This window comes from Lithobates pipiens, unplaced genomic scaffold (genome assembly GCF_037356315.1).
Source record: "Lithobates pipiens isolate NorthernLeopardFrog02 unplaced genomic scaffold, aLitPip1_a1.2 Scaffold_19, whole genome shotgun sequence".
Taxonomy (NCBI): Eukaryota; Metazoa; Chordata; class Amphibia; order Anura; family Ranidae; genus Lithobates; species Lithobates pipiens.
Genome location: NW_027507764.1, coordinates 208,383,509 through 208,396,515, shown reverse-complemented (window position 1 = coordinate 208,396,515; position 13,007 = coordinate 208,383,509).

Below are 13,007 nucleotides of genomic sequence, written 5' to 3'. Positions count from 1 at the left end.
TTCAACAGCTCAAAGACAGGATGCCATCGTGACACATCTGCAGCCAGGAAAGTCGATCGATTGCTCTGTGGAGAACTGCTGATAAGTGGACCTTACATTAACACTGTCTTTAAATACTCCTTAAAAAAATGTTATACTGATGTTGGCCAAGAATGTTTGTGTCTAATTTGCTTGCAATGTTATGTGTAAAAGTACTAATATTTTTTTTTTCTTTTTTGACTCCACAGTTTCCTTCAACGCCACAGGAATGGCAGACTGTGGCTTTGCAATTTTCTCATCGTTGGGACTTTCCCAACTGCGGAGGTGCAATCGATGGGAAGCACATCCACATTATCCCACCACCCCACTCCGGGTCATACTATTTTAACTATAAGGGGTTTCATAGTATTGTGTTGATGGTGGTGGTGTCAGCGACATACAAGTTTCTCTATGTGGACATGGGGAAGAATGGCCGGATGGTGGAGTCTTTGCCCAGACCAAGTTCTACCGATGTCTCCAGAGTGGTGGCTTGGGATTGTCACCTGTGGAAGAGAACGTGGAAGGACTCCCATTTGTTTTTATTACTGATGAAGCATTTGGTCTGGGTGATCACCTGATGAGGCCATTGCCCCAGAGGACCCTCTCCCCAAAGAAGAGGGTTTTAAATTACTGGCTGGCCAGAGCCAGAAGAGTCGTGGAGAATGCCTTTGGGATAATGGCCAGCCGGTATAAATTTAACCACATAGTTCTAGCATGCTGCATACTTCACAACTTTTTGAAGAGAAATGCTCCGAATTATGTTGTCTCAGTTGAGCCTGAGGCTGGACTTCCAGAAAATCTACTGACTGGCTTGCCCCCCCAAAGGGGCAGTGAAATGCATCAAAAATATGTAGGGGGCCATTGCTATGCCAGCAAATATTTTAAAAAAATTGATCCGATCAAATCTTGATTTTGATTTACTGCTTGTGTTTCTTTTAGCTGTCTCCTAGGTTCTCCTAGTGCACTTGTAGTGCCAAGTGGTTTTTCCATTATTAAATAACACCCATTGTCACAGTAAACACCAATTTAATACAAAAAATGGTATTGAGCATTGGAAGAAGAAGCCCACATTGTTGAGTATAAAACCTTTTACTCCGTGCACATTCACATGTGAGTTGTACATTTTTATTTTTAAAAACAGTTTTACCTTGAAAATATTTTTTTAGTACATAAACAGGCATGTTTCAAAACATAACATACACAGCTCAGGAACTAACAAACTTCAACATTGAAAAACTGAAGGCAATATCAGACATTATAGTGTCAAAAATGTGTTGATATTGCCTTCATCACATGGGTTGATGTCCCCCTGTAAAAGCCAAATTTTGCACACAAATTGGGAGTCAAACTGGGGATTTCCCTCCTGATTCCATGCCTAATGTCAACATGTGCTATCTTCCATCATGGGGGATCAATGGATGTGTTTTGGAGGTGCAACCACTTCCTCTCACCTACTTGAGTTATGAGGAAGGGGTTACACCCACAAAACGTGTACATTGCTATCCCCTGATGGCAGATAGCACATGTTGACACACTGTATGTATCTTCAAAATTTGGCTTTTAAAGTGCGTTAAAAAATAGAAAAAAATTGGATCCACAAAACTAGAAAATGGTGTCATTTTGTTGTTCCTTAGATTCTTCCTAGTACATCAATCATGTTCTTCAGTTTTTGTTCTATGTTCTATGTCATTTGTTTTTTCCTTCATGAGGTCTAAATCATGACTACAAAGCATTATGTCCTGGATTAGCCTTTGTGCGCTGTCAGTCGTGAAATTAGTAGATTGTTCTTCCAAAACATGTACATCACCTAAAATAAAAAATGCACACCATGTATTATAAATATGTAGGCGTACATCTATTACCTCAATCGGTGGTGTCAGACACTCACCTGGTGTGGTGACAAGCACAACCACCTCTCCTTCCTCCACATCCTCAGGTTGTGGTGTCCTCTGTATCCCTTCTTCAGGAGGTGGGGGTTTCCTGGTGTCCTCAGATGTCTGAAGTCTATGAGAATGAAACAAGTGGTATACTTAGCACACCAATATTTGAGGCCAGAAATAGGGATATTAAACATTGTTTGGAAGTGGGGTACAATTGTCTTGGCAGAGTTCCAAGCTGAAGACATGATTTTTTCACTTACCAAAGCTGAAATACTTACCTTTTTTGGACAAGTTTCACACATGGAGACACCCTAAGTATCCGCTGGACTACCTGTGTGGGAAAGTTTGTTCTTGTGTCCCACACTAGTGCTCCTGAGTCCAGATGTGTAAACAGCTGCTGAGTGTCCTCTCCTTACATTACAATGAATCAAGTTGCAATTGTTTCTAGTTTCAAACACATCTAGACCACAATGTCCTGAACTTCTTTTAATACAAATTAGCATGACCAAATGTAGTTAACCCTGTATCTGCCCAAAACCTTGTATTTAGTTGGCAAACGAACAATGTTTCCTATGACCATTTACTGCGCCCATGAACATGAAAGTAGCCATTTTAAACTGCAAACAGTAAAAAAAAGCACATGGAGAAGCATGCAAGTAATAATAATCAGAACACACGACAACTACTTACTTTTTAGAAACACTTTCTTGATAATTCTGTACCGATCCTGCTCCCTCAATTTCAGGTCTTACCAGCGTTTCCTCAATTGCTTGTTGGATCAACGTACCCCAAAATTCCTGTGCAGACTTCTCACAACTTTAGTCATGATCTTGGCCTTTCTCACATTTGGGTTTGGGTACAGTCCATACTTCCCGTCATAGTCTGCCCTCTTCAATATGTCGACCATCTCTACAAAGGCCATATTTGAGGCCTTAACTCTCCTGTGGGATCGGGACATTTTGGGCCCCAGGCTTTCCTCCTCCTCATTACTGCTATTATCACACACCTGCTGTGTCTCCGTCATGTTCCACTCCCACTGCGACGAAAGAGAAGGGGTGGGGAATATTCGAGAAAGAACCTCAGGGGGGGGCAACGCAGGTGGAGTTTCACGCATGCGCAGTGTATATCAAGCTAACCCGCGTGTGTCGTGCGTATGATCTGTGAGTGGAAGAAGAGCCAAACGCTATAATGAAGGTAACATTTTAACTTGGGACATCAGTGGCCTATACTGATTCGAGATGGAGGCCTATATTGGGATGAGATTAGGAGAGTTCATCCTGATATTAGTGTGTTTGTCTTGTGTTTTGTCTTGCAGCAAATATGAAACAATTCAAAGACCCTGAATTTATGGGCCAGTTCATAGACAGATACAGGGATATAAGAAATTTGTGGGAGGTTAAAAACCCCTTATATCAAAATAAATCAGCTAGGAAGGCATCGCTGGAGAAACTGCTGGAATTTGTGAACACGCAGGTCCCCAATGCAGACATCGAGTTTGTGGATAAGAAAATTGGTAGCTTGAGAAGCACATATAGGAAGGTGCTTAATAAGGTCCATGCTTCCATGAGAACAGGAGCAGCAGCAAAGGATGTGTATGTACCCAGTCTGTGATACTACAACAGGATGCGGTTTCTGGAAGACCAGATTGAAGGCAGGGAATCACTTTCTACACTTCCATCCACCCTTCCCTCAACCCCAGCTGAGGCTTCTGAGGACCAACCTGGGCCTTCCATCCTGGAAGAAGTTGAGGAGCCCAGATGGAGCCAGTTATAGTATTTTTGAACATATTTGTTGTCCGAAAATTATTGTTGTTAACTAGATGTTATTATTGATAACAAATGAATGATTGAACAAAAAAGTGTTTTATATATCAATAGACAGTAGGGGCCAAAAATGATTGTGACAAGAATGAAAAATGCTGGGTTGAGAATGATAGTCTTTTCTATTTATTAACATTCAATTTGCAACAGTCATGAGCTGCAAATTGTGTGTGATTGATGAACCAATAACTAAAACTATGTCCCTTTTTCATACACAGGAAGACCTCAGCCAGGACGAGGCTCTGGAGTGTGGCAGCTAGGAGGAGGTGGGGTAAGTGTCAGCCAGGAGGAGGCGGGGGTAAGTGTCAGCCAGGAGTTGGCAGGGCCCTGTAGCCTCACCCAATCCCAGGTGCCTCCCCTCCGCCTTACAACAAAAATGGTCAGGAAGGGGAGTAACGTGGAGGAGGCAGCACTGGGCCTCATTGAGGATGCTAATGTGTTCCTGAAAACACCCCCCGACGCTGAAGAGGCCTATGGCTGCTAAGTAGCTGCAAAATTGCAGCAAATGGAGGAGGGCCAACTCTTCATGTGTGAGAATCTTATTTTTCAGGCCCTTCAGAAGGGGTTGAGGGGCCAAATTAGTGAGAACATGCACTTATCGCTCGCTTATCCTCCTCCTCCTGCCACAAGTCCACCTTCAGAGCCACAGCCTCCAAGGAAGGCTGCAGGGAAGACAAGAAAGTGATGGCCTGGGTTCAGTCTGGTCTGACAGAAGACGCAGGCTGTGGTAGTACCACAGTCTGGGACATCTATATCATCTGCTCCTCTTCATGATCTCTGGGAGTCCTGGACCAGATTGTGCTCCCTATTATATGGACTTCTAAGGCTATCAATTTTTCGTTACAGAGAGTTGATATGTGCCATGGGGTACAAAGACTTTGCAAATTCCAGCAGTTTCTCCAGGACTTTGCAAATTCCAGCACTTTCTCCAGCGTTGCCTTCCACTTTATTTTGTTATGAGCCAGAATAAATGTAGATTTTTTTATATGAAAATACTTGCCTATGTGTTGTTCTTCAAAAAGCACAGTTTGTTTGTGAGTAGGCAGGTACCTTTCAAAAATACAATGTCAAATTAACACGGGACAACAACCAACCTCCTTGAGCTTTAAAAATACAAGATAATAATGTTGGTGTGGAAACTTGACACACAAAAAAATTTAAAATATGGAGATGACTAGAAAATAATTAAAAAATAATCCAAAAAACAGGAGATCTTGATTTAAAAAATAAATGAAAAATATGACTATAAAAAATAATTCTAAACATTATTATGGAGATCTGGCTTTAAAAACAAAAAAGATTATTCAGAAGATCACAAGAAATAACAAAGAAATACGTTTGTGAGAACTCTGTGTGAATATCAGCAGCAAAACAACGTAATTATTAATTATTAATTAATTATAATTATTAATTAATTATTAATTAATTATTCATATAATATTATTATTATTATTTTTTTTCCATAAAAATTTTTAGAAAAAGAGAACAGATACAGCAGTGAAAAGTGTAAGTTGAATGCACCGAAAACGTGTGCAGTCGCGCTCTAATACAGAAAACATCTAATTGAACATGTGGTACAAGCGAGTCACAATAATAATCAAACAATTGGCTGTGGCTCCGATGATTGCGGGCGTATACAACCGAACAGAATATGTGAGCATGTCAGGCCCTATCTTGCAAGATAAGGGATTAAGGTAGTAAGAGTATCAATCACATATATGCTACGGAGCTTGACCTTCAGTGTCTGTGGCCTGGATCGCTATATCTGGAATCCTGAGAAGATAGGTGTTATCACCTGTCTCCATGGGTTCAAGGGGCAAGGAAGGATATCGGTCTGTCAAGGTGGGTTAATCTGAGGGGGGGGGGGGGAGTCAGTCTTCTAAGGGGGGGAATGGGGCATGTGGGGAGGGTCGGTAAGAGAGTGGGGGTAAGGGAGGATGGGAGTTATCCAGGGGCATCGCCTTCTCGCCCCCCCCCCCACCGCAGAGGTGAGGGGGAGAGTTTCTCTTGGGGTCCCCGGCCTGCGGGAGCGCCCTCTGAGACTCCGTGAGGGGTATTCCCAAGGTACCCGGTAATAATGACTGGATTAGTCTATCAAGGTGGGATTGGGTAAATCAACTTAATCAGCTATTGGGACAAGGAGGAATGTTAGGGTTCATCAAGGAGGAATATCTGTCCGTGGATCGAAAGTGGGTCCAACAGGCCCACGTCTGAGCAAATTTGGATGGTGAATCTCGTGCTATGTAGATCAACTCTTCCATCTCGGCTATCCTTCCCACGCGTGTAAGCCATTCAGACACCGTCGGGGCATGAGACGTGCCCCAGTGTGTTGAGATACATAGTTTGGCTCCATTTATCATATGGATCCCCAGGGATCTTTTGTAAGATTGGGTTGAGATAGAGGCGTGGTGAAGGATAAGCCGAGCTGGTGTAAGTTCTAAAGGGTATGTAGTTATTTGAGAAGTTATGTCAGCGACCTGCGACCAGAATGGTTGAAGCAACGGGCAATCCCACCAGATGTGGAGAAATGTACCTTTATCAGCAGAGCATCTCCAACATTTGTCCGATGTTTCAGGTTTGAATTTGTTCAAAAGCTCTGGTGTGCGATACCACCTGGTGAGTGTTTTGTAGTTATTTTCCTGTATTGCTACATTAAGTGAGCCTTTATGAGCTATTGTGAAGATCCGTTCCCAGTCTGCCTCAGACAGGTCAAGCCGCAAGTCTCTTTCCCAAGCTTGACATGCCTTCCCGTCTTTAGGGGAGGCTGATGTGAAAAGCAATGAGTGAGCGTAGGAGATCATATGTTGCTGTGTTGAGGACTGGGAGCATAACTTTTCAAATGGGGTTAATTCGCGAGATGCAGCATGGTTATTAGTAGATAGAAAATGTCTGATCTGGAAGTAAGTCCAGCGTGGGAAGGGAGGGCTATTTGGGAGATTGGGGATTGCAGTACGTTCCAGCAGTTTGCCCGCATGGAAGAAGTGGTGGGCTAGGATTGTATCATGTGGCCATGTGTTTTTTAAAAAGTTGCTGGACATACCCGGAGTAAACGCCGGATTTAGGCGGACAGGAGTTAGGGGACCCGGGCTTGAGGAAATACGGAATCTCTTGCAGGCCTCCCTGAAGCAGCCTAGGGTTGCTCCTATGAGAGGATGTTGCTTTAGTGTATGTGGGAATGAGGGAGGCTGGAATCCACAGTGTGGACTTTAGAGGTAAGTCTGAGAAGGATTCTTCCAAGGATATCCAATCTTTACTACCTTTGTGTAGTGCCCAGTCGGCTATCCTGCCAAGATGGCAAGCCCTGTAATAATTTTGGATATCGGGGAGGCCGATCCCTCCCTTAGTTTTAGGTCTGGAAAGTTGAACGAAGCTAATCCTCGGTCGTTTGTGTTTCCAAAGGAACTGTAGTGATAGACGTCTAACTGTCCGGAAAAATGTTTGTGGGAGCTTTATGGGAAGCACTTGTAATAAATATAAGATACGTGGGAGGACATTCATTTTTAGAATGGCTGCACGGCCAAACCAGGAGAAGTGTGGTCTATCCCGCCTTCCTAGATCTTCGGAAATGGCACGGACCAACGGGGCAAAGTTCTTGGCGTATAGATCTGACAGTTGAGTGGTGAGTTGGGTACCCAGGTAAGTAATGGCATCTTTTTTCCAAACGAAGGGGAAATTGTTCTGACATTGGGTAACTACATCATCGGGTAGGGAAATATTGAGGGCGTAGGATTTAGAGAAATTTATCTTTAAGTTAGAGATGCGACGGAATAGATCGAAATCCTTAAGTAGAGAGGGGATTGACGTCAGTGGTTCGGTCAGGAATAGTAGGACATCGTCCGCAAAGGCTGCTAGCTTATATATGTGTGCTGCTACTAGGATCCCTTTTATGTTGTCATTTCAACGTATGCATTGGAGGAAGGGTTCTAGGGTCAAGATAAAGAGGAGGGGGGATAGGGGGCATCCCTGCCTCGTACCATTTTGGATGGGGAAGGCATCTGACAGGTGGCCGTTTACTCTGACTCTTGCCATAGGCGTGGCATATAGGGACATAATGAGGTTATACATTCTAGTCCGTATTCCAAAGTGGCGCAGGACTGCTCCCAGATAGTCCCAGGCCAGCCTGTCAAATGCCTTCTCCGCATCCAGTGATAGAAAGAAACCTCTGCGGTTTTGGGTGGTAAGCAAGTGGTGTAAGTTAATAGCTTTAATGGTATTGTCCCTGGCTTCCCTGCCAGGGACAAAGCCCACCTGATCGTTCATTATCGCAGAGGGTAAAAAGGGTAATAATCGGTTCGCTAAAATTTTGGCAAATATTTTAAGGTCTACATTGAGTAGGGAAATTGGCCTATAGTTGGCGACTGAGGTGGTGTCTTTGTTTTCTTTCGGTATGACCGTGATATGGGCTTCTAATAATCTATGAAAAGGAGTAGAGGATGGTGTAAGGGAGTTAAAGGCTTTAAGGAACGGGGATGATAGGAGGTCCGCGAAGGTTTTGAAGTATGGCGCCGAGAGGCCACCTGGGCCCGGACTCTTGCCAGGCTTTAGTTGTTTAATGGCCTTTTTAAATTCCTCCTCGGATAGGGGATTGTCAAGATCGCGAGCCTCTTCTTCCGGAATAGGGTTGGGGCTGTATTTGTTGAGAAAGTCTGTGATGAGCGTTTGTCTTTTAAGTTTACTCAATGGGGTGTCAGTTTGTTGGGGGAGATTGTATAGTCCTTTGAAGTATTGTACGAATTGTGTTGCTATGTCAGTTGTGGCTGAATAAGATTTACCCTTAGGGTCTTTTATTGTGTGGACGTTAGCGGTGGCCTTTTTGGTTTGGAGTGCTTTCGCTAACAACTTCCCACATTTGTTTCCTTGTTCATAGAAAAGTTTATGGGTCAGGGTAAATTTGCGCTGGGTCTTGCGGTTGAGAATGTCTAAAAGCGACTTCCTGGCCTGTGTAAGTTCCATATATGTGTTTTGGGCATGTGATTGCTTGTGGGCCTTTTCTAGCTTCTGAATTTTGGTGGTCAGTTCCACGAGTATAGCCTGCTGTTCTCTCTTCCGGGCGGCTTTAAGGGTTATGAGTTTGCCACGAATTACGCATTTGTGCGCTTCCCACAAGGTAATGGGAGATGTCTCCGGGTTGGCATTTTCTTGGAAATACGCATTAATGGAGTCCCGTATATCTGTAATGTCCCTTTCTGAGGTGAGGAGAGAGGAGTCAAGTCTCCACGTTTTGGTGGTTGTGCAGCGTTCAGGGAGTGTTAAAGTAAGAGTTACGGGGTGGTGGTCTGCTAATAGCATTGGTTCAATTGTGGCTGATGTCATGAGGGGTAGATCCTTCTGCGAGAGGAATATGTAATCAATTCTAGAATATTTATTGTGGGGGCCCAAAAGAAAGTGCAGTCCTTTTCAGCAGGGTGCAGCGTTCGCCAAGTGTCATGTAATAGGAGTTCTTGTAATTGCAGTTTAATCTGTCTGAGCACTCTATACGGCAGGAATGAAGACCCCGATGATGAATCTAGGAGGGGTTGTAGAGGCACATTAAGGTCACCCCCCAGAAGTAGGATTCCAGACTGGAAACCTATCAGGGCAGAAACTATAGATCGGACAAAACTGACCTGGGCTGTGTTAGGGCTGTACACATTAGCTAAAGTAACCGTTCTGTTGTGTATGGTTCCTTTCAGAAAAAGAAAGCGCCCCTCTGGGTCTATAAGGGTGTCAATCGTATGCCACTTCACATTTTTTGACAATAAGATTGAGACCCCTTTCGTTTTCGCTATAGGATTCGGTGCATGGAAAGCTATCGGGTACAAATGGTTTGAAAATTTCGGTATGTTTTTTGCATGAAAGTGGGTTTCTTGCAGGAAGACTATGTCCGCCTTCAATTTGGCCATCATATCTAAGACTTGGCTACGCTTCTCAGGGATGTTCAGGCCCTTAACATTTTGTGAAACCACCTTAACTTTGGTCAGTGGCATGGTATTACGTGTGCCAGTCATGGCAGACTGCTACCGAAGGGAGGATCCCAAGAGGAGTTATCTGGGGTAGAAATTAGCCTCCGTGTGTGTTTCAGTTTGAGAGGGAGGATCGGAAGGGACCGAGAAGGCGAGGCCCAGGATTGAAAGGAAAGGGGGAAGGGTTGGAGGGGTAGGAAATCTACAGGGAGTGGGGGTGAGGAAGGGGGTGAGGAAGGAGGGAAGAGGGTAAATAAGGTGGAATTGGTGTGTGGGGTAAGGAACTTACCGGGGGTATGTGTAGACCAGCTACCTTACCCTGTCACAGAGGAGTACGTCCGGTATGGGTCAACGGAGATATTCACTTTCCCGTTGTGTGGGGGGGGGTGAAAGACGTCCGAGAATCAGTCAGTGGTGTTGCTGGTCCACGGGAGGTCTAGGCTAAAGTCATAAGACGTTGGAGCAGATGCCTAGTTTGTACATTAGGGGAGGAGAAGAAAAAGATTAGAGACACTGGATCAAAGAGCACAGTATGAGGTCCGTAAAATGTATCACAGCAAAAACATGTACATAAAACATATTATAAACCCACAAATTTATAGGTAAAACCAAGAGTAACTTCAGGGGGGCAGCTTTGGGTAGGGCTTCAATGTGGAAAGTGCCCTTCGGAAGTTGGAAACAACATGTAACTGTGGTGAGCTGAAGGACTAATGCTATCCTGACTGTTGGGTTTCACAGGGTGGCAAGCTACACTCTGGATGGGGGGATAAGGTGCGTCATTCTCTCGTTCTCTCTGAGGGTTAAAAAAAAAAAAAAAAAGGAATAAATAAAAAAAAAAGTGTAGGAAGGTTGTAGTGTGTAGACATCTAGAGTTTCAGCTGCGTCAGTTTTGGGCCATAGCAGTGGTCGGGGTGTTCTAAGTACGTGAGCTTCTTAGGAAGTAGAGTGTAGGGTGATCAGTTTTCGACCAGGGCTCGAGTCCTGCGGGAACGCGTGGGAACGGCGTCCCCGCACTTTTTTCACAGCAGGAACGCCGTTCCCTTTGCAGGACCAGAGCCGCCCGAGGCTCTAGCACAGTCTGCTAGCTGTGTTGTCTTCACAGAGCTGACATCGGAAGAGCAGCACAGTGATGCACAGAGGGCAGGGGCTGGCTCAGTTAACTGATTGGTTAATAGAACTGCTCTGCATTCTATCAACCAATCAGTTAACTGGGGCAGGTCCCGCCCTCTGTCCATCCCTTTGCTGCACTTCCGATGTCATTTGCTGTGTCCTGTGTAAGGTAAGACAGGGAAGAGGGGGCTGTTATGAAGGAGGGAGGGGGAAAGTATCAGAAACTGAAAGGAATGAGGAGAGGTGATATAAAAGGGAGGCAGGGCAGGAATGTGAAGGGGGGTTCTACAAAGGGGGTGAGGACAGGAATGTAAAGGAGGTGCCATAAAGGGGCTGAGGACAGGTTTAAATTTTAAAACTAGCTACTTGGTCATCTTCCGTACTATGTCGCATTCGCAGTCTGATCATCTCCTGTAGTATGTCGCATTCACAGTCTGGTCATCTCCTGTAGTATGTCGCATTCGCAGTCTGATCATTTCCTGTAGTCGCATTCACAGTCTGATCATCTCCTGTAGTCGCATTCGCAGTCTGGTCATCTCCTGTAGTCGCATTCACAGTCTGGTCATCTCCTGTAGTCACATTCGCAGTCTGGTCATCTCCTGTAGTCGCATTCGCAGTCTGGTCATCTCCTGTAGTCGCATTCGCAGTCTGGTCATCTCCTGTAGTCGCATTCGCAGTCTGGTCATCTCCTGTAGTCGCATTCACAGTCTGATCATCTCCTGTAGTCGCATTCACAGTCTGATCATCTCCTGTAGTCGCATTCGCAGTCTGATCATCTCCTGTAGTATGTCGCATTCACAGTCTGGTCATCTCCTGTAGTCGCATTCGCAGTCTGGTCATCTCCTGTAGTCGCATTCGCAGTCTGATCATCTCCTGTAGTCGCATTCGCAGTCTGATCATCTCCTGTAGTCGCATTCGCAGTCTGATCATCTCCTGTAGTCGCATTCGCAGTCTGGTCATCTCCTGTAGTCGCATTCACAGTCTGATCATCTCCTGTAGTCGCATTCGCAGTCTGATCATCTCCTGTAGTCGCATTCGCAGTCTGGTCATCTCTTGTAGTCTCATTCCCGGTCTGGTCATCTCCTGTACTATGTCGCATTCACAGTCTGGTCATCTCCTGTAGTCGCATTCGCAGTCTGATCATCTCCTGTAGTCTCATTCCCGGTCTGGTCATCTCCTGTAGTCGCATTCGCAGTCTGATCATCTCCTGTAGTCGCATTCGCAGTCTGGTCATCTCCTGTAGTCGCATTCGCAGTCTGGTCATCTCCTGTAGTCGCATTCGCAGTCTGGTCATCTCCTGTAGTCGCATTCGCACTCTGGTCATCTCCTGTAGTCGCATTCGCGGTCTGGTCATCTCCTGTAGTCTCATTCCCGGTCTGGTCATCTCCTGTACTATGTCGCATTCGCAGTCTGGTCATCTCCTGTAGTCGCATTCGCAGTCTGGTCATCTCCTGTAGTCGCATTCGCAGTCTGGTCATCTCCTGTAGTCGCATTCGCAGTCTGATCATCTCCTGTAGTCGCATTCGCAGTCTGGTCATCTCCTGTAGTCGCATTCGCAGTCTGGTCATCTCCTGTAGTCTCATTCCCGGTCTGGTCATCTCCTGTAGTCGCATTCGCAGTCTGGTCATCTCCTGTAGTCACATTCGCAGTCTGGTCATCTCTTGTAGCATGTCGCATTTGCAGTCACTGTATTTTATGTGAAATATATATATATATATATGCATATGAGCGTATCTTTTTTTTTTTTTTTTTTGGTGGGGGAGTGGATCTTGGGTGGGAGTTCCCACACTTTTTTCCCCAGGACTTGACCCCTGTTTTCGACTATCTGAGAGGCAGGAATGGGGGATGTCTCGACCAAGTGTGTCTCAGGGCAGGTTAAGGTACTAGAGTCGTAGGGTGCACCATAAAATAAAGCTTCCGAGGAAGTATTGCCACAGCGCGTCATGAGGTCGTGTGTTAGATAAAGAGGTGTATCTATACCAAGCTTGGCGATTTTTTCTAGAGTACAATATTAACATGTGGGGACCACTGTAAAGAGAGGGATAAGCAGAAGACTTGATAACATAGTAAATTGCAGTGACAAAAGTTAAGCGTTTCAAGTACTATGAGTGCGACCCCATTCCCCACCGCCCGTCTTCAAATACTTTATCCCCATAAGACAGAGCACATATTCATAAAGGCGGCATCTTAGCGCAGTGAGAAAAAGAGAAGAAGGAGGGGCAAGTGTATAGAGATGA